The 22,594-nt window shown below is 36.4% G+C and overlaps 1 protein-coding gene across 3 annotated transcripts in view; it reads right to left on the reverse strand.

Annotated features, from left to right (window-relative positions):
* The window catches only part of casz1 (castor zinc finger 1), a 196,886-nt gene that overhangs the window by 136,756 nt on the left and 37,536 nt on the right, over positions 1-22,594 (reverse strand). For all 3 annotated transcript variants that reach the window (XM_077218159.1, XM_077218158.1, XM_077218154.1), the window contains exon 3: positions 10,390-10,502. The gene's annotated coding sequence lies outside the window, so the exon portion shown is untranslated. The remainder of the gene's footprint in view (positions 1-10,389; positions 10,503-22,594) is intronic.

Consider the following 22,594-nt stretch of genomic DNA (forward strand, 5'->3'; position numbering starts at 1 on the left):
TGATGATGAGAATTATGTTAATTTTTAGGCAAACCATCCATTTAAGTTTTTATTATTATTATTAATATTATTATTATTATTAATATTATTATATGTAGTCTTAAAAGTTGGTAAAATTATAATTTAATCAATATATGCGTTTAAAAAAAGATTTCAATAACAAAAAAATTACCAAACGTATTGATGAAGCCCAAGCAATTTCATTAGATCTTCAAATGATTATTTCAACTAAAATTGAGAATACTGTCAAACGTATTCCAAACGTATATTATATGATGGGTTCTTGGAACACAAAAGCAGACATTTTTACATTTTTGTTCTGGTAGACCCTTCCATCCAATTTGTGTTCCACAGAAAAATAAATGTGATACAGGTTGAAAAACATGACATTACAGAGTTAATAATGACAGATTTTTAATATATTGGCAAACAAACGTAAAAAATAAAAAATATAAATAAAACTCATTACAAAAAAAACTTTAACTGTGTGGTTAAAAGCTGATATTTTTCCCTATTTTGTGTACAAAGCGTAGACATATTTAATCAATTCTGAGTTTCTGAAGGAAATCATTTCTAGTCATCAGCACAGTAAACTGTACACGTATAAAACACACACACAAGACAAGAACCGAATCCAGCAGACAGTCTGTCTTAGCAAAGAATCTCCCTTTCCAGAATGAATTGATATGGGCGTTTAAACATCCCATTTTGTGCTGGAAGTGCTTTCACTCAGTGCTAAAGTTCTTGCGGCGGGAAAGAAATCAGTTAAAATTGAGACCTGCTCTTTGGCTTTTGACAGGTAGAAATTTGAAACAACCATATAGCTGGTAATGGGAGGGAAAGAGGAAGGAGAGCCCACTAGAACTTGACACTCCCATTAGGACCCTCCGAAAAGTGAAATATTTGATCACGAGAGGGAAATTGAGCAAAAATGAACTGAAACTAGATATAGTCGACTTACTTTCCCGTTCACGCCCGATATAGATGTCACTCAGAACTTAATAAGCTTTTGAATTTCCATTTTATCACAGAAAATAGAGTGTGAGAAATAAAATCAGCCAGTTTCACCCTAATGGACAAAGTAATGGAGAGGTGGAACTGACACAACACATTTTGTCTGTGGTAATGCCATCAAAATGAAAGCATATTCACTGCTGGAGTTTTCAGGGAATCAATTCAAACCAAATAGTGGCCCTTTTTCTCTAGGTTTTTATTTCATAATGGCTCCAACAAATACAGCACTTTGGCTTTCGGGCAATGGGGTGTCACTCAGGGCGATAGCAACAGAGTCACTTATCCAATAGAGTCGAGTCCTGAAGCCAGTGAACAGATCATTTATTTCGATTCACTCTCTCTCCCTCTATTTCAGCTCAGACGCTACATTGGTCCCACAGGAAAGGATTAGCTCACTTTTAGACCAAAGTGTTACATATGAGGTCAGGTCATATCAGATGACCTCTGTGGCTTGCTGCTTGGACTGAAACTGGTGAGCTAAAACATGACCGGCCCGATCCGACTCACTTCAAAAGAGACCAGCCTCAGGCCCGTCACTGCAAACAGCTCTGAGAGAGCTGAACTCACAGCCAGATGGACCTCAGCCAATCCTGTTCAAACACCAGGGACCGTGTTAAGAGAGAACGGGTGTGGTATCAGCCTCAACAAACCGCATTACTTAAAACAGTTAAAGCCATCATTGGTTTATTTGAATCCTTCTGTTCTACAGAGACTGAGGCCCAGTTTTTGTTTTAACACAGCGTTTTAAAATGAAAACGATCCTCGTCCATACTGGTGTTTCCATTGCGTTTCAGAAAAAAACTCTGTCCACACTACACGACCGGAATCGCTTATCACATGACCATTCATGCAGACTGGGCATACGCGTAGTCTTAACAGTTGCGGATTGCTCTAAAAATAGCTGGCCTTTTTGCGCATGTAGGCAGCTGCAGTATTATAAAATGCTGAGTTTAACTGCACAATGGCGGCTAAAAAGGACAACAAAGTCAGCAAAGCTTGGAGTTCGGTCTCCATGTTATTGTTTACACGGTCGTCGAGGCTGGTCTCTATTGTCGTGTTCTGTTAGCGTAATGTGGGCAGCCACGCCTTCGTTTTCAAAAGTCTCCGTTTTGGTCCGTTTACACTAAAACGCAACCCTGGAGTTTTAAAACTAAAACGGGGTCTGCAGCGTATCCAAAAGTTGTTGATGTGATTTTCCATCCACTTTCAATTCTTTTACTTCAATGAAAGGTTAGATTTTTGCTTTTTTTTTTTTTATAAAATATCAAAAGGATTAACAATGCAGATTTATTTTCTACAGCCATCTTTGATCATATTTACCAAGGGGGTAAATAATTCTGACCAGCACTGTAGATGGTCGTGGTATAAGCGGAATAATTCACGGAATAAATTCATATAATAATAAATGGAAAAAATGAATTTCTTATTGTACTTCTAATGCACACCTAGCAGTGAATTTTACCGTATACCTTGTAATAATGCGCTGACATGGAATAAGTGGGATAATTCATATATACAGCAGATAGATAGATTGACAGACGGATGAATGGATGGATGGATGGATGGATGGATGGATGGATGGATGGATGGATGGATGGATGGATGGATGGATGGATGGATGGATGGATGGATGGATGGATGGATGGATGGATGGATGGATGGATGGATAGATGGATGGATAGATCCTCCTTAAAATATTGATTTAAATCACCAATAAGTAATCAGTAAAAATCTGATTCTTCAATTGTAATTTTCAAGTTATTAAATTAACCTCAAACACAAATTGAGGGTTAAAAATAGAAGAATAAAACAGTTGGTTAAAACAAAAGTTCCACATTGAGTACGACTAGAAATTGCTTCTTTAAAAGTTGTTTTGTTAGCCAAGAAAACAGTGTTGACTGCAAGATGCAAATCTAGGCTTGCTTTGTTTTTGACAATAATTACAGAAAGTGAACAAGAAGAAGAGTCCTCAGTCCCCAGTGTTCTGCTGCTCTATTAATTATTCTGAGGAAGACAGATGTTAAATTGCGTATGCCCATCAGCACGAAGACTTTCACAAGATTTATCATTCATGTAAATCATGAATAAAATATTTCCTTGCCAAGAGAAAATGTTACATCTGTTTGGTGCATCACAGTCACCATGATGCAAGAAAACTCCGAAGCTGGAAGACTTTGGTGACCACCTATACGAACACAAAACGGACAGAGTTTATGGAACTAAAATAGTTCTTTTTTTTTCCACACAGCATGAAATTAGATTAAACAGATGTTGAATTCATTAATATGAATAAAGCTGTTTTAATTTTGTTTTTACGGCACATTTGCATAAGCCTTTAGTTATGTACCAAATAATTGAGACGTTTGCCTCTTGACTTTGGAGTACAATTTTGCTGTCCAGCTTTATGTTGATACTTCATTATCCTCATGAATATTCACAAGCCAAAGCCACTTTAATACAGTGTTGTGAAAACACGAACAATATTTGTATCTCTTTTCACTTCGCATCCGCCCACAAGCTTCAGAGGAATAACAGTTGTTGTTGTTTTTTCATCTCTTTCGTCTCATATACCCCCATGCATATAAAAACTTAGTGGCCAGAGGCCATATATAATATTAAATGGAATCTCTATTTTGCGTTAGTTTTATTAAAACAATTTTTTTGTTCCAATGACATCATCATATACAAGGTAAAACTGTCCCCATCTCTTAGTGAAACGACACATCAACACATCAAAACACACTGTAATCCTTATTTTCTTTTAGGTGCTTAATTTAAAATATATTACACATATATGTAGTAAAATGCCCAGTTTTAATAAAATGCATGCAAGATGTTTTGCCTTCCTCCAGACGCATAAATAAGTAAGCAGTGACAGACAGAGTGTCATCTATGAGGAAGGAGAGAGGGAGGGAGAGAAAGGGAGCATCAATGTTCCAGGAGGAGGACGACGAGGTCGGGACACGAGTCTCTGGGACGCGGGCCTTTCGCGTCGCCCCCGGCCACCATCACGCCGGCCTGCCCCTGGAACAGACAGCCAGGCTCTCACAACAGATGGAACTAATGATGCGCAACAAAAGAGATCATTTCACTGTGGTCCTGGGGAAGCCACAAAGAGCGCTGGGACATTTGAATGATAGGGCCAGCAAGTCACTAGGGGTTAGATATGGGAAGCTTTTATGGAGGTGGAAAAGTGAATAGAGGCTCCCCGGCCCTCCTTCGCCCCCTTTGATGTCTCTCACAGAACCAGTGCTCCACTTTTTAAAAGGGAAATATGAAAAGTGGAAGACTAGGGCCTCTGCCAATCTCTTTTTCATCCTTCTTTATGGGGCTTGTCAGCAGGAAATCCCCTGTTTTTTGAAGACGCATGAGTTCATGGCGAATGTACAGTTTGATGTTCATGTAGGAGCACTGAGGAGTAAAAGAATGGTAGACAGTAAAGCGCTCATTTAATATTTCAAAAAGCTATCAAATAAACTCAATACAATCAAGGCTCTGGCTCAACAATAAGGATTTTTTCTGCTTGTCCTTCCAGCACAGGTCCCATCACAAAGCAGTTTATTTAAAAAAAATAATAATAATTAATTAACAAAAAACAATAGCCTAAATATAATTTATATATATATATACAGTATATATATATATATACATATACAGTATATATATATATACATATACAGTATATATATATATATACACAGTATATATATGTATATATATATAGCCTACAGTATATATATATATATATATATATATATATATATATATAAACTATTAAAAAGAAAAGCTGAACTAGTTTACAAATAATATACAGTATATTGTTAAAATTGTTACTGCCTTTAGTTATTATTTTGGATTAAATATAAAAATGCGCAAAAACACTAACTTGATCAAACTGATATATTTTTATATATTATTTTAAGTTCTGTACACTACATTAAAACTCACAGTTGCGTTGTGCCTTTGTAATCGTTTAATCGTACTCTGTATAAAAGTTCCAATTCAACTTGATCTGACCCTGATGTAGTCAGGTTGATTGAATAATATTATATAAGATATTAGACTGTTTTTATTAATTTATATAGTACTGCATGAAGCATGTTTCTATGTTACGTAAAAGAATTGTTACTGAAACATTTCTACAGTGTAGATCAATTCAATAAAATGACTGTGCACTGAAGAGAACATATGCAAATGTACATTGTTCAATAAAAATATATCTGCATAAGATCAAAGGCTTGTACTTCAAGAGCATATGAGTTAAGTGCACAAAGAGCATTCTGATATCTATACAGCCTAGATTTCAATGACAAAAGAAATCCCATATATCATTCACCTAGGGGTCCATTCAGACCATGATACCACACTGTGGGACACCATCATTTAACTTCAGTTAGAACATTGAGGAGGGTGAAAAGGGCAAAGGTACCCTCACTTTCGAGAGAAGCCTCTCATTTAACGGCTTATTCTACATGGTTCAGATTCAGCTTCCTCACATTCTGAACTAAAATGTTCTTAAAAAAAGAAAATTCTCCAATTATTTACTCACCCTCATGCCATTTCGAACCCTGTAACTTAAAGTAAATGAGTAAATAATAAGAGATTTTTCATTTCAAGATGAACTATTCCTTTAAGTGCACATCAAGCAGACTAGGCACGTTCCTTCTGCTGTTTAAAAATAAACAGAGGGAGGAAAACAGCGAACCTTCAAACACCTAGGGAGGGGATTTAAGTAAGATGTGAAGCGTTCAGTAGCTCAATCCGCTTCCCTACTTCCACACTGTAGATATCAGTGAAAGTTCAGACCGATGCTGACAAGAACAGAGGAGCGTGTCGTTATTAGCGGCAGGTTAGTTCTGATAACACTATCAGCCTCCTCCCCCCAGGCCAGCGGTGCTGGGCCTAACTCTCAAATAAAGCCGAAGTGTCTCGACTCCCTGGCACATTAGCTCTGATTACAATGACCTTCATTATATCAGCTACCCTTATTATACACATAGAGCACAGTGCTCCCCTGGGCTGCACACTGCAGTATAAAGGAGAGGAGGTGGGGCGACCCGCTACAGAAGGATGCGTGCGTGGCATGTGACTGACTGCGACCACGGTGGTCCTGCACAATAACCTTGGCCGAAAAACAGGATATCGGCCCATTGTGCAGAAGTAAGGTAATTGTTCACAAAAGAACAATGCTTGGAAGAAGTGTAGAAAAAAATACTTTTTTAAAGCACTTCAATTGGTCCATATTAAAAGATATCTTTTACACTACCTATTATTCACTGTCACAGTCAAACTACACCAAAAAGTGTGTGGAAACCAGCATGCTTCTTTTTAGCATTTCATTTTTTTTTTTTATTAACTGGGTTGGGTTTTCAATTGGATTCAATTGTGATTTAAATTATAAAAAAAATTGATTTCAATTTATTTGGGTATATTTTAGCTATAATATCCATTTTGCTTACATTTGGAAGAAATGCTACTTTACTCTGCTACCGTTTTTTAACTATTCATCAAAAAAAAATCTGGCTTACAAGAATCATTCGCTTAAGGAATTGGACCACACTGGTTGTGCCGTATGTTTTTGATTCACTAAAAACAATTAGCAGACCGATCGGTGTATGATGCCAAAGTACAGCGAGAACGATTCAAAAGCAAAAGCATACGTCTGCTCTCTAATTGCTCTCACAGTACTTTGATGTTATGCCGGTCAGTCTACGCAGTGCCGCTTCAAGCCGAACACACCTAATAGTTCATGAGAGTCTTTTTTTCCTGAATCAGTCTACACTGGCCATGCTGATTGTTTTGATTCACTAAAAACAACTGATTCATAAGAGTCATTTGGTCATCAATCAGACTACACTGGCCACGCTGTATGTTTTGATTCACTAAAAAGAACTGGTTCATAAGAGTTCATTTGGTCCTGAATCAGTCTACACTGGCCACGCTGTATGTTTTGATTCACTAAAAAGAACTGATTCATAAGAGTCATTTGGTCATCAATCAGACTACACTGGCCACGCTGTATGTTTTGATTCACTAAAAAGAACTGGTTCATAAGAGTTCATTTGGTCCTGAATCAGTCTACACTGGTCACGCTTATTGTTTTGATTCATTAAAAAGAACTGGTTCATAAGAGACATTTGCTAAATCAAATCGGACTACATTGGCTGTACCATATGTTTTTAAATCACTAAAAAGAACTAAAAAGAATTATTTGTTTGTGAATCAGCTAACATTGGTCATACTGAAGGTTTTTCATTCCCTAAAAAGGGTTGATTCATTCATGAATCGGACTACATCGGTCGTATTGTGCCTTGCCATTACTTATCAGTACATGGTTATTTTTTTTGCCTCACATCCAAAACAGACTGCAAACTCACATTCACAAATCAGACAAAATATAATTTTGGTTATACTTTACCTAAAGGTGACGTAGTTGCATTACTCATAAGTACTGAGTAATATTAATTAACTACATGTACTTACAACAGAGTTACGGTTAGGGGTTTGGTTTAGGGTAAGTTACTTGTAATTCTGCATAATTACTGTTATTACTCTAGTAAGTACATGTAGCAACTTTTTTTGCTGTAAAGTCTTTTGCTGTGGCGCTAAAGAATCAAAGGCAGCAGAGACAAAGACATAAAATATACCAAAATATAAATTTCTCAAATGCTAAAACTAATACACAAATGTATTAGTATGCATCACAGGAGTCTTGTAGCTTGGAGATCATGATGTCTTAATTTGCCTACAGACGCATAATACTGGTCACCTCCAGCCTGCAGTCAGAGCCAATGGATGCTGGCAGCAGCTCTAAGAGGAGAATGGAAGCTGGACCGGGGCCCTAACGGAAAGCTTGGGGGACTCTCGTCACCACTTAGCATACGGCATCCTTGTTAACTTCAATTTTCTGCTCATTCTCACTCACAGGGCCGCAGGGCTAACATTCTTCAGTTCTTGGCAGACGTACCCTCTGGCGGGGGTGACCACCCCTTTCACGGCAGGGGAGCGGGATAAAGACGGCAGAACGCGGCCCCTAAATCTCCCCGCTCATCTGTGCGTGCCTGCTGGCTCTCGCAGCATCCTTCTCACTCTCCTGCCAGGTGCCTCCATGGTAGCCGTTACCCATGGAGACCTGCCTCTCACTATTCACTTAGCCTGGCTAACCGAGCATCGAGCAGTAGGGGTGCGAAGGGAGGGAGGAGGGCATCGGTGCAGTCTGCAGGGGGCCGGTGTGTTTGTTTTGTGGAGAGCGGTCTAGAGAGCTGGCTAAATCTGCTTGTTTTGGATTAGAGGGAATTGGGAGGCTGTAAGCACTGGTTTAGGTGATGACTCCTCAATGGCTAGTTAAGGAGAACAACACCTGCCGGACCAGTGAGATGCCCAGAAGGAGATAAAAACTGTCAAATAAAGTCATTGTATGCTTTTTTTTCTCCTGCATGCTAATCTCATTAACAAAATGACTGACTAAAATGTTCGTTAATGAATCGTTTCAGATTCATCCATTGTTCCGCTTCAGCTCATGTATCTGAATCCCAGATATTGACTATTATTGAATTAATTGAAACAATCAGGTTCTTTCTAGATTTGTCCTCTTTAAAAAACTTTAGTGTCTTGCGCTTTTTTTTTCTCAGCATATTTTCATCAACAGTGTATTCTAATTCGAATCCTTTCATTATTGTCATGATGTATATTTTTTGGCCTCGTTGTTGTTAACAAAATCAACAATTTCTCAAATTATTATTGTTTTAATTCATCAACAATGGCGAGACCAAGAAGTGCACATCATGATAAAAATTTAATTATTTTAATTAAAACACCAATAATGAAAATGTATATATATAAAAAAAGATATTAACAATGTTGACAGTTGCTAGAATATGATGGCTTCAAATAATCCAGTCACTTTCAATAATGGTTTAATGAAATGCTTTGCAAGTGGGCAAATTAAGTCAACCAGTCGCAGCCTATACAAATGAGATTAATCAAATATATATAACATAAACACACAGTATTATTACAACAAAATCACAAAAGTGAACTTGAACCAAGCTAAATGCTAGTAAGAATGTGCAAATCTTCACGCTATAAATATCTTTCCACAACAAAATAAAACACAAACAATGAATAAATAAACTAAAATAAAGGTCCCACTTTATATTAAGTGGCTTTAAGTACTATGTACTTGCATCGAAAAATAAGTACAGTGAACTTATTGTGTTCAGGTTGTATTGTAAAACACTTTTGCTGCTATTGAGATGTGATACTGGTAAGGTTAGGGTCAGGTGTGGTGGTATGGGTCGGTTTAAGGGTGGGTTAAGGTGTAAGGGAAAGGTCAACTGTGTAATTACAAATGTAATTACATAAATTAATTACAGCTGTAATTACATGCAGGTATTTTCAAAATATAAGTACAATGTAAAAACATGTTTTTACACAATAAGTCCATTGTATCAAATTATTAATTTCAATGTAAGTACATAGTACTTTAAGCCACTTAATATAAAGTGGGACCAAAATGGATATTACATTAGTATACTCAGTATAATATTATTTCAGGAACGCAGCTTTTCACAACAAGAAAAATTTTCGTTAACTAAATTGACTAAATCGAAAGAAAATTTTAACCAAAAGACAAAAACTATCACTAAAGCAACTTAATTGAATACAAATGAATTTAAAAACTGCAAAGAGTCGACATATATTCAAGCTCGGATGATTCACGCCAGTTCCTACATGTGTTCTTACCATATAAAGTTGCATTTATGTCTCAGAATTGTATTTATGGTGTGAGAAGCAGAACTAGTGGCAGATGAACAAGCACCTGGTGAACATTGAACGCTCCTGGGCTTTTAGGGCTTAATTAATCAAGGCCTCTGGGTATTATGACATGGCTGGTCTTCTCCGTGTGTGTGACTCAATTAAGTTGTTTCGTGAACCAGAGGTGTGACTTCAATATTGCTTAGAGTCACTGCTATCACATAAGCTGTGGTTAGCATTAACGCTTTGGGCCAACCGATCCCATTGCAAACATAGTCTTGTCTTCATCTGCTTCACTGACAAAATACAGTAAGGCGAATGAAGGTACGCTACTTAACATGATGTACTTCAGTTCCAAAACCCGCTTCCTATTGACTAATCACCTGCAATCCAGCTTAGCTAGCCGCTATTTGTGCTGGTACAGTGTCAAGCCATACATTTAAAAATCAAGACATTATTTAACAGCATAAGTTGCATGAAAAACAAATGGCAACACCAGCCGGCACAATTCTTTCTTAATACAAAACAAACTACAGATACAAGTCTACACTCAAAAATATGTCAAAAAAGGAGAAATGGAGCGGAAAACTATGCATTATGGTACATCGTGACACTGACCTTAGACATTTATTGAGTGCTCCAGTTCGACTCGGTCCTGTAGGTCACTGTCTACTTGCCAAAACTCAGCTTGCACGTTCACACCAGACTCTTACATAGCTGTCTGCTGAAGCCTGTAAGGACACAGAAAAAAAGTAATGGGTACATATTTTACTACCAAACCATAAACCAAATGCAAACAAAGATTTTGATGAACTTTTAAAAAACGCCTCCCCTTTGCCACTTACACAAATCAACATTCAGTTTGTGTGACGGTTTTTAATACAGCTTTTTATACCAGTACTGTCAGTGACTTGTATCGCTCACAGAATTTTATAAACACCACTGTTTCCCCAGCACAATAACTACTTTCATTTCATTGTAAAACCTGTCAAAGCTCCAATTAGATATTTAGAGAGAAAAATACGACGTTCAATTTGCCCAAACAAACCACTCCGTAAGTTAATAAAAAGGCATTATCATCCATCTTGGGCTCTTATTAGATTGTGTATTTTACGCATGCTATCCTTTCAAGAGAAACAAGGGTTTGTGGGTAAAACACAAGGGGAGTGTGTGCAGTCTCTGAAAAACTGTTTTCTTGAGTGTGAGGGATAAAATGGAAATACTGTAAATATTTTATAATAAATAGATTTATTTTGGCATCTCACATATTAAATACCTTTTTTTCCCAGGTTCTTTCTGTCTTCATACACTTATCAATATAACCCTGATATCACATACCATATACAATGAGTTATTTTTATAATACTGATGCACTTTAATAAGCCTAGATAAGGGTTGAAAACAACAGAATCAAAGGCTTTAAATTCCAAATTAAAGAACAGACTAATAACTAGACGATTTCTTTTTTATACCAGATAAATACCCTAAAAACATAATAAATAAAAGTAATTATTGCAGCTGGTAATTACAATGCTAATTATATTGCTAATTAGCTTATTGTGATGTATACAGTGGATGGGGCCTTCACTACGCCTCGGATCACACAGGAACAAAGTCAAAACGGACTTCAGCCTGAATGATAAGAGCACTACTGATGACATTATGTTTTTTTTTATATTATCAACTGATTGCATATTAACATTCAAATGTCCTATCGGCAACTATTTACAAGGTCCATGTGACCGTTGAAGAATGACATCATTATAAAGACTTTTGGTCTTACAGACTGAAGAGGTTGATTAGTTGGGTCCTCAAATCATTCCTTTCTAAAACCATCTTGGAAGAGAGCCCGAATAGAGAATGAACTTGATTTAGAGTGCCAGGAAAGGGTGGATAGATTATAGTCTCTATATAATCTCCTGATCCTGGCGTCTGAGGTAAATGTAGACTCCGAAACATTTAACCCACAAATACATGCTTGTACAAATTTAACAGGAGGACCTCAAGCACAGACAAATATTATGCATACTAAACCTACTGTACTCACATACTGTCAAATCAATAGTATTACGTCAAACGTCCTACTGACACATATAAATATTACATGATATAACATTATTGATGTATTTCTCCCTCTCAAATTTCTGCCTGGAAAAAAAAAATGATTGAGCATAATGCAATGACGTACATTACAGTTAAAAAGTTTGGGGTCGGTAAAAATTTTTTTTTTTTTTTTTTTTTAGCAAAGATGCATTAACTTGATCAAAAGCAACAGTAAAGACATTTATAATATTACCAAAAATGCTGTTCTTTTGAACTGTATATATCACAGTTTTAAGTATCACAACTGTTTTCAATATGTATAATAATAAAAAATGTTTCTTGAGCATTAAATCTTAGAATGATTTCTGAAGGATCATGTGACACTGAAGACTGCAGTAATGATGCTGAAAATTCACCTTTGCCATCAAAGGAATAAATTACATTTTAAAATATATCATAATTTTTTTTTTAGTACTGTACACTGCAGCCTTGGTGAGCATGAGAAACTTTTTCAAAAACGTATAAAACAATCTTACCGACCCACACTTAAAAGTGTTGAATATTGATTTTTAACTTCCTTTAAAAAAGGAAGAGCTTACTAATGTCCGCATTTAATAACACAATTAGCATGTTTTGTCAAAAGAAAACGTTTAATTCTTATTCCTGTAAATCCTTGAAAGCAGAAACAAGAAAAAAAAACTAACAGTGACACAACAGGAAGGAATATTGCATGTTTTAAGAGTGCAATGTTTGACATAAAATATTCAGTTCATAATGCTTGAAGACGGGATGACCTGTCGTGACACGAAATGTTTTTCACTACATTTTTGAAGCATGATCTCACAAACAAAACAAAAAAAGAAAAGAAAAGAAGAAAGCACACACCCAAAAAGGCACAAGAGAAACCTATCGTTCTTACTGATGCCTCGATATTAAATAATGAACGATGATTTATTCACGCATATGCTTGTTACTGTAAGTATGATTCACAGAGATTTACGCTGAATAAATTCTGTCATTTCAGTGATCTGGATATTTATCTACAGATGGGGGGGGGGGGGGTAAAGTACATATTGTGATATAAACTTTGAGGTATATGAAGGCCCTGGCATATGAAAGGAATAAAGTGTGTATGTTTGCATTGCCAGGTAACTGTCATGTTTAGATCCGTGGTCACCTGTTAGACAGGAAAACCTTATCTAGGTTTTTCACTGTTCAATGAAACAATGTTTATTCTTAACAGAGGTTACTGAAAAGGAGTGGCAAAAAAACAACCAAATACTGGCATTTTTATTTCAATAAGGAAAGGGTTAGAAAACATAGCACACCCTCTGATAAGAGCGATAAGATACTGCGTCAGGAATAACGAAAGTTAATGACAGAGTCTGTTCATCTCTCAAAATGAAAGAATGAATTTTTTGGGATATCTGCTGATCTATGCACGCAAATAACAACCTGTGACTACAGCTGCATGGCTTAATCACAGCAATACAGGGAGGGAATATGTAACATGCCAACTTTTCATTATCAAATCCAAATTAATAATTTTCCTAACAATACACCACCTGTCTCCACCTGTGCAATTTTCGGCACATTGCGGAAAGAGAGAAATGCAGGTTTAAACACACTGGTACAGAAGTGCTGACATAAAAAGAACTGTTACATAAAATTTCCCTCCATTTCCTTGTCTTTCTATAAAACACCGCAACAACATTTCCAAAACTCAGGGTTAGGTCACAAGCATTCAAGTCGTAGTATGAACTAGAAGAGCTGGATTTTTCCCCAAACCACACTTTTAAGACCTGGTACCTCCCTGACTTCAAATCTTTTTTGACGTCAAACATTTTATGAAATTTTCCAATGTTGATTGAGTTATTCATACCCATCGAACATCACAACACAACAAACAAGTTGGTTTCAACTAAATCGTCTCTGAACAGTGGATCTGAGGGGAGAAGGGATCAAGCTTTTATTCTTGCTCCAGATGTAACGTGATCATTCATTCTTTTTATCTATTAATGATTTCAAAGGCTTCCAACCATTATTGCTTTTATTCTCTGGAATAAAACCCAGCTGCTCTCTTTGTAGTGAGTCTGTGTGGGTGTATGTGCTTTTGGTGCTACATGGAGGGGGTTGGGAGGGAGAAGAAGAGAAAGAGGGAACACAAAAAAGATGAATATCTCTGTTTTTTTCAACAAAAATATTCACATTTTTCACTCTACAACAAATTACCAACGAGTGTTTTACAAGCTACCCAAGTGGTAAAACTAATTAGCGTGTAATCCTGACCAAGAGCCTAACAAACAAACTACATAAACAAGTTACGACAGTTTCCACAGAAGGCTTACAATTTGGTCTTTGGTTTTTAAAGCATTTTAAAGCATTAGAAGCACAAATCCCAAGTTTGATAAACTATTATCCAACATAAAATTTGCCTAGCCTGAAAATTAAGATAATACAACATTGGCATAAACCACTGAACAGCTGTTTTATGTAATTATTAACTCATTTTAATGACCAAAAATGCCATATAACGCTATGTTGTTTGCACGCAATCATTACAGGATGTTTTTTCTTTGTAACTCTCCTTAAAATGAAAATAACAAGTAACATCACTTGGACCTTCCCTATAGCATGAAAGGCAAAATTAGTTATTTGTACTCAAATTATAGTGTTGACTGCATTTGACAATCTCAAACATGCAACTCTGTGATTTTTATTTATATTTAATTATTGTCTTTTAATGAATTTTTTTGTATTCATTGAATATTCTTAATTGTTTTTATTTTAAAACATTAAAACAAATTTATTTGGATGTTAATGTTATCGACACAGGTAATCGACACAAAGTTTTTAAATTGCATTAAATTATGTCCCAAACTTTGGTAAAAGTGTTGCAAAAAAAGGCAAAACTCATCTAAAAATGAATAGATAATAAAACAGGCAATATAAGCAACAATATGACCCACTGGTGATGACAATCAACCTTATAGTTTTTTTTTTGTGTGTGAGCATGTATTTTGTACCCTATTTGTAGAAAGTGCATTTTAAAGTTTTGTAGATGTTTCAAACATTTTACCCAGAAAGACAAATGTGCCCAGAATGGGTGTGAATGTGTTTGTGGACTTGTTGATTACGCATGCGAGGAGTGCCGCTGTATTTTATTGGGAAATTTACACCCTTGGTTTGATTTATAGAAATCAGTAGTGCCCACAAAGCAGTAAAACTCTAATTGTTTCCTCCATTTTTAAAGTCTATCCTCCATTAAGGAATCGGTGGGTAATAAAGAGCTTTTTTAATCAACCCTCTCTTGCTGATGGGTTGACGTTTGAACAGTCTCGCCTACCGGCTTACAATGCAAGCTTTTACTGCTGAGAACAATGAGGCTAAAATATTAGGACATCTCATAAGTGACTGGGGTTCTGCAACACTTAGCTCTTTTTCTCCACTCTTCAGCGACGGGTTTCTAAACGTTTGCATCTACTCTCCAGCTCATCTATATAATATGTACCATTTTATTTGGGTCATACTGTATTGTGTAAAATAAAGATGATCGTCAGCTAATCCTGGTATCATTGGGAAACTTGTGACTCACTGTGTACTTCAAATCCATCTCTACCTATTTATTCAAGGAAACTAAAGCCAAAATTCCATGGGAAGAAGTTACACCCAAAGTACCAGCAAATATAGAATTCAGTCTAGGAAACACATTAAATATATACATGGGCCAGAAATGGTGCACCAGTTCAAATGAATGTCAGAAAACATGAAAGAATAATTCAGTCGAACGACAAAATCAATTCTTAAATAGTTTTATAATTATTGCAAATACGTTTTCGACCTCAAATAAAAAAAATGGTTTCAAAATGTATAAGTCAAAAGTATATATATATATATATATATATATATATATATATAGTCTTTAATAATATACAAAATTCAAAATAGTAAATAAAATTGGGAAAAGAATCAATGAATCAGACGTTAAACTTTACTTTCATACATATGCACACACTCATCTCTTACTTGCTCATATTACCAAGCCCAGGGATATAAGCATGATTGCTGCTCAAAAGCACCATATCAATGTAGCTGTGATCTCCTTCATCCAGCAGAATCTGTCCTGCATTAAAAAACATTTTAAAAGTGAGCATGAGCGAGTGAAAACGCCCTTCCCTACCCCACACTCCCAAACAGGCTCTGATCCGGTCACCGCAGGATTCCACCTGGCCCACCTTTGCCCACCGGCTGGCAGTGCCACTGTAAATCCTGGAGCTATAGCAGGAGCCTGGGCTTGAGTAATTAATAAAAGCTCCATTACATGCCTTGTGGCCGTTGTTTGCTATTTCAACACCCCATTTGTGCCACGATTACAGTCATTATCAGTCAGCGCCATTAATTCAGCCACCGATGCCGGAACTGCATACTAATAAATTGGGCTCTAAAATTTTGTACCTTTCAAGGAGTTGGTGCTGGAGTGGAGCCAGGAAGTGCCACTCCTGATTAGGAGTCTTCTGCTGACTCTGAAAGGCCCCTTTGAATAAAGGGCTGCTGCATCTTTGGAGATAGTTCACACACACCCCCCCCCCCCCCCCCCCCCCCCCTTTGATTATTCCCTTCCCCTCCAAAATGAATCTTTATTAAGCTTAAATCCTAAATAAAATGAAATTAGCAGAGTGCAAAATATTGCTTTCTTTTCTGCACATATTCCCCGGTGCCTCCATGCAAATTATAATGCTTATTTATGTAAATGAGGTGTCGTCTTTAATTAGTTTTGCTTGAAGGCATTAAAATACATGTATTCTTTCCCCAAAATATTATTTGTTTTGTTGCTCTCTTCAGTTGAGTTCAAAATGACTTATTATGCTGACTAAAAAGCTTTATTAATTTCAGCGGGTTAATTTCAGTTTTTTTCTCCCCTGACTTTCAGAGTATTATCTTCTCCTCCCACTGTGTGGGAGCAGCGCTTAGCGCTTAGCTTTTAGCTGTGTAATGGAGAGGTTTTCTCAGGCTCTCGCCGCTGTGAAGTGGATACAAGGCTCGCCGAGTGTCCCTGCAGACAACAGACGGCCCTCTCATGGGTCAGCACGCTTATCCTTAACCTATACAGCATTGTGTGTGAGCTCATATAAGTACACATTATTATTCATTAAAAGAATCTGTCATATACTAAGATATTCCATGTAATGCATCACAGTTAGGGAATCAAACCTGCATCACCTGCATGAGCGCCACGGCTAAACGCGTTACGCTTGCGCTAACCACTAGGCCACGGATCCCAATTGTGCTGTCTATCACTACTCTGCCTCCTGATGACATTGTTTATTTGCATGCGCTGTATGCATTGTTTTAACCTTTAATTCATTCAAAGAATTATGCAAATGAGGTAACGGCACAAACACAACCAAAAATGAGTGCTGAACACAATTTGCACACCGCAATTCGTCATTTTGCAGGCCAGTTCGGGATGTTAGCTTAAGGAAGATGACTTAAATATGCAATGCGGAACGTTATAGCAGCGTAAACCGTATTATGGCTGGATGGCAAATAGGACGCAGGTTTTTGCGTTGAAAAGTGAATTTGCCCCTTGTCAAACTGCTAAGAATGACTTCTGTTGGCTCTATATGTTGCAGACACCCATCCCCCCATTCACTTAATGAAAGCCGCATGCATGCATCGTGTCATCAATCAAATGCTAATACCAATGTAAATTCACATGCATTGTCAGCTCTCACCGAACGCCTCTAAACTGAGGTGCAATGACCTCTTAAACGACTTTCAGACAGCTTTTTGCCTTATTTTAATATTTGTTTAAAAGGATTTTCAGTGTTACAGTAAATCTCCCTCTTGACGCGGTTTTTATGCATTTGCAGTTGATTTACAACACAATGTTGAGTGGCTATCGAGCAGAAACACGCCGTGAGTCACGGCCAAAAGGTGCCGGAACCGATGCAGTCAAACAGAAATACACGCTGTCATACACTCCGCTCAACTGACACAAAAGGTTAAAAAGAAACATGAGCCGCAAACAACGAGCATTGGTCAATATCATATCAATATCCTTTGAGCCCTCAATGGAGTGAAAAGACTGAAATGGCATATTTTACGAAGTTAATACCCCTCAATACCCAATTCACACACATATAAAAACAAGCACGCACAAACACACACAGCATGATTTATAGTAAGGAAGCTGAGGCCATTATAACGTTTTTATTATTACTGTTCTTTCAAGGCTAATGCTACAATAGATTTTTGCATGATTGATGCGTCCCAGTAAACATTAGGAAGATTCCATTAACTTAGCAGAGAGGAGCTAAATGGCGTCACTTTGATTATAGCTGCATTCCTTTCTTTGCTTTTTGATTAAAAATAGAATATCAATATCACATTTTTTTAATGAATTCATGATGTTAGGATCTGACTTTAAAAAAAAAAACATAAAAACTTTTCTGGCAACTCATACAACTGATTGTAATTGAGGTCACCATATAAATCATTACATTTCTGGAAGTTACATCTGAAACAATCCTGGGGTTAAATCATGACAGAAACGATCCAGTAAATCAAGTGGCTTTGAAGTTCTGGTCATAACTCATCTAATGTAGTACAGTTACTCTCATACACACTTTTAAAGGGACAGTTTAACCAAAAATGAAAATAAAATTCTCATTATTTACTCGCACCGATCCAAACCGGTATGATTTTCTTTTTTAAATGGAACACAAAAGGTGAATTTCTAAAAAATATCCTTACAACTCTTTTCAATATAATATTCAATATAATAAGTCTTTAGAAGTTGTATGACAGCTTTGTGTGATGAAAATAATGAAATTTAAGTTATTATTCACTGATAATCTTAAAATTGCCATTAAACGTAAGTTGCGATAGTCTTTTCTTCCCTATTGTGAGGATTGGATCATTGTGGTTTGCTACTGCTGTGATCTCATTTGAGTGACAGGTCGTCCCGCCCTCGCACACAAAAACACATCATCGGAGAAGAGAAGAGAACCAACTGCAAGTGGGAGGGGAAATTTCGATTAAAGATTACAAGGGCACATGAATAAAATAATAATGTGCATGGATAAATAATTTATAATGAATATTGCAAAATTCCATTAAAAAAAAGAATTGTCAATTTTGATTTCATGGTGACTTTAATCCAGAGCTGAGTTGAACTAGACAACTTGATTCATTAAATGATTCATTGAAACATTTTGATTCAACAAAACAATTTGTTCACAAATTAGCTACTTTCATGAACGTGCTATAAGCAAAGCTCATAATTCTTGTCAACATTATTAGAGAAAAACAACTTAAATTATGCATTTTTCCTCCAAAAATCTATCAAATAACTTCGGAACACTTGGAATATAGGTAACACTTTAGAATACGGTTCCTTCGTTAATGAATAACTACACAAGAACCAATGAGTAACACAATATTAACAATCTAGTAACTATTATTAACTAAAAAGAAACTCTGATTAACGAATTAGGAAGTAATAGCGCACAAATGAAAGTGGTACTTCAATAACTACTATATTCTTTTATGCTTCCCAGAGAACTACTGAAAATTTTCATAATTCATACAAAACTAATCAATAACCAACGCAGGATAAATGACTAGCACTACATGAACATTTGAACTGCTACCGTAAACGAATACACAAGGTTGTTTAAATTATCAATATGTAAGCTGTTAATAATTGGCCTATGCTGTCCATTTATCAACTGAATAATTTTAAAGAAATGGATTTTTAAATGCAGTTGTCAGGACTCGGGACCTTACTTCTCCTGTGGCCAATTTTCTGGCATTCCTTTGGACTGGCATTGAATCACTAGAGTCACGGTGACGACTGGAACATATTGAGTCATCAGCCATCCAAGTACCATATAGATTGAATTTATTATTTAACTTACCTCACAAAAAAATTAGTTTTTATGTATGTCTCCTAGCATATATATATATATATATATATATACAGTATATATATATATATACATACATATGTGTGTGTGTGTGTGTGTGTGTGTGTGTGTGTGTGTGTGTGTGTGTGTGTGTGTGTGTGTGTGTGTGTGTGTGTGTGTGTGTGTGTGTGTGTGTGTGTCTTGTGAGTGAGAAGATTCTACACTTTATTGGCTTTTCATTAGTAACTCCTGTAAGAATCATGGGAACAAACTAGTAATGACTCAAGTGTTACTACATAGTTCTATGGGAATTACTAATTATTTGGATCCGTATTCTAAAGTGAAGATCATGGTAACTAACTAGTAATGACTCAAGTGTTACTATACTTCTAAAGAAATTTTCTAAAAGTATACTAAAGTTCACCAAAAATCTCAAACGCTTGAAATTACTTTTGTGTTTGGTTGCACAAATCATGACTAGATCATGTAGTAACACTTGAGTCATTACTAGTTAGTTCCCATGATCTTCACTTTAGAATACGGATCCAAATAATTAGTAATTCCCATAAAAGTATGAAGTATGACTTTCATCTGTGCACTATTACTTCCTAATTTGATAATCAGAGTTTCTTTTTAGTTAATAGTAGTTACTAGATTGTTAATAAACTTTTTCAGTAGTTCTCTGGGAAGCATTAAAAAAATAGTAGTTATTGATTAGTTAATAGTGAACTACCACTTTCATCTGTGCGCTATTACTTACTAGTTCGTTAATCAGAGTTTCTTGTTAGTTAATAATAGTTACTAGATTGTTAATATTGTGTTACTCATTGGTTCTTGTGTAGTTATTCATTAACGAAGGAACCGTATTCTAAAGTGTTACCGGAATATAGGGCACGAGTCAAATGGACCAGTTATATGATACATTTTGATGCTTTTGAAAGCTTGAAACCCGGTTTAAGTTAAAACAAAAATGTTGTTACACAGAAACAAAAGAAAGTCATATGGGGTTTTAAAACGACCGTAGGGTAAAGTAAATGATGACAGAATTGTCATTTTTATGTGAACTAATCCTTTAAACTAAACTAGCAGTTCAGTCTGAAAGAACGTGGTAACAATATGCTAAAACTTCACTCAGTAAAGAGGGAATTCCACTGGTTTGAACTGTTGTCCTCCAGTTGTGCTAGTGCTGTTATCACAGCCCTGAGCCTCAACATCCATTTCACTCTCCCAACAAATCTCTGAGCAAAATGCTCCTGGCATGGACCTGATTGGCTAATTGATATCTTATGTGTGGCCCTCATGGGAACAGTGGCAGCGATGACCTGGATGAGCACGGATCTGTCTTCTCTCTCTCTCTCTCTCTCTCTCTCTCTCTCTCTCTCTCTCTCTCTCTCTCTCTCTCTCTCTCTCTCTCTCTCTCTCTCTCTCTCTCTCTCTCTCTCTCTCTCTCTCTCTCTCTCTCTCTCTCTCTCTCTCTCTCTCTCTCAACGCCTGTTGGCCTTTGCAGGAAACGAGTTCACAGTGAACAGTGTGGAGTAACACCCCTAACACCCTTTGCCAATTATTCACTGTGTGACCAACAACAGCGAGAACAAGAGATCCATCTCCCAATACGTGGTCATAAACATGCACGCCCTGCCTTAAAATTGTACACGTGTTTGTGTGTTTCTGCCTCTCATGCGTTACACTGGTCCTTACGAAAACTGAGCCAACTGATCTTTTGCCCAAAGTGCTAATTTGTGTCACAGCTGTGAGCGCAGAACTATTATTAACTGAAACGTAAACTAGAAGCTATGTCTCTCAACAACAAGATTCTGCAATAAAACCATGTTTTAAGGCTTGATCTGGCAAAAATCACAGATATATATTTATAGGTTCTTACAAGAGTATGGCATTTTTCCATTTGATCTGTGGAAAAACAAATCGGAACAAAACACCTGGTCTTACCTTAGGCTTATCATAATGAAATAATACTAATAAAACTATGTGCGAGTCGAAGAAGTAAGTACATTTTCCACAAAACGTATAAAATAAAAGTAGAAATAATCCAATGGTGATTTTACAAACTACAAAAGGATTATAAAACATTGTAAAATTACAAATTCATTGGTAACAAAAAGAGGCGCAATACAAATTAACACCAAACTCACATGAGGTACTACAAAAAGTCTGAGAACACTAGAAAAATGCTTTTTCAGTTTTCTAATTTTATAGAAAAAAAATATTTAACATAAATTAGCACAACAATTTGAGGGGAAAAATGACTTTATAAATGTTTTATTTATTAACTATTTTATAAAATTATTTATTTTAGGTTTTTAATTCAGAAACTTTTTTATGTTACTGTTTATCTGACTTGACAACGGCTCCGACTACATGTATTCAGTGTTTTGTCTTTTTTGTTGTGATTTAGCTAGAAAAACAAGTCCTGCAGGAAACTGTAAGTTTCAAGTGTTATGTTCAGAATTCAGTATGGTTTATAAATAAAAACATCTCTGTGCGTGTAGGAATGTGCATCAAATTAAAGGTGCGTCCAATGAAAGGGAAAAAAAGGATCTGGAATGTGCACTTTTAAATCCATTCTCAGCCCATTTTCAAGAGTCTGTCGACATTAAATGCTGAAAATGAAAGCCAAAACGGAGATCGAGGGTTTATTTCATGTGTGCTGCATAGTTAGGCAGCGCTATTGGATGTGAAATGTTATCTCTGAAGCCTCATGTTTCAAAGCCTGCAGGGCCCATCTCCCCTTGCCGAGTACACGGACACGCAAGAAACGCTTTCTGTCCCAGAATTTCACAAATGTCCAGTTGAATCCTCATCACTTGTTTGTGCGCACTGAGGCCAATCAATCTAGATGAGAGAATTAAATA

The sequence above is a fragment of the Siphateles boraxobius genome, unplaced genomic scaffold (genome assembly GCF_051911475.1).
Source record: "Siphateles boraxobius isolate OS27281-9 unplaced genomic scaffold, OSU_SipBor_1 77, whole genome shotgun sequence".
Classification (NCBI taxonomy): Eukaryota; Metazoa; Chordata; class Actinopteri; order Cypriniformes; family Leuciscidae; genus Siphateles; species Siphateles boraxobius.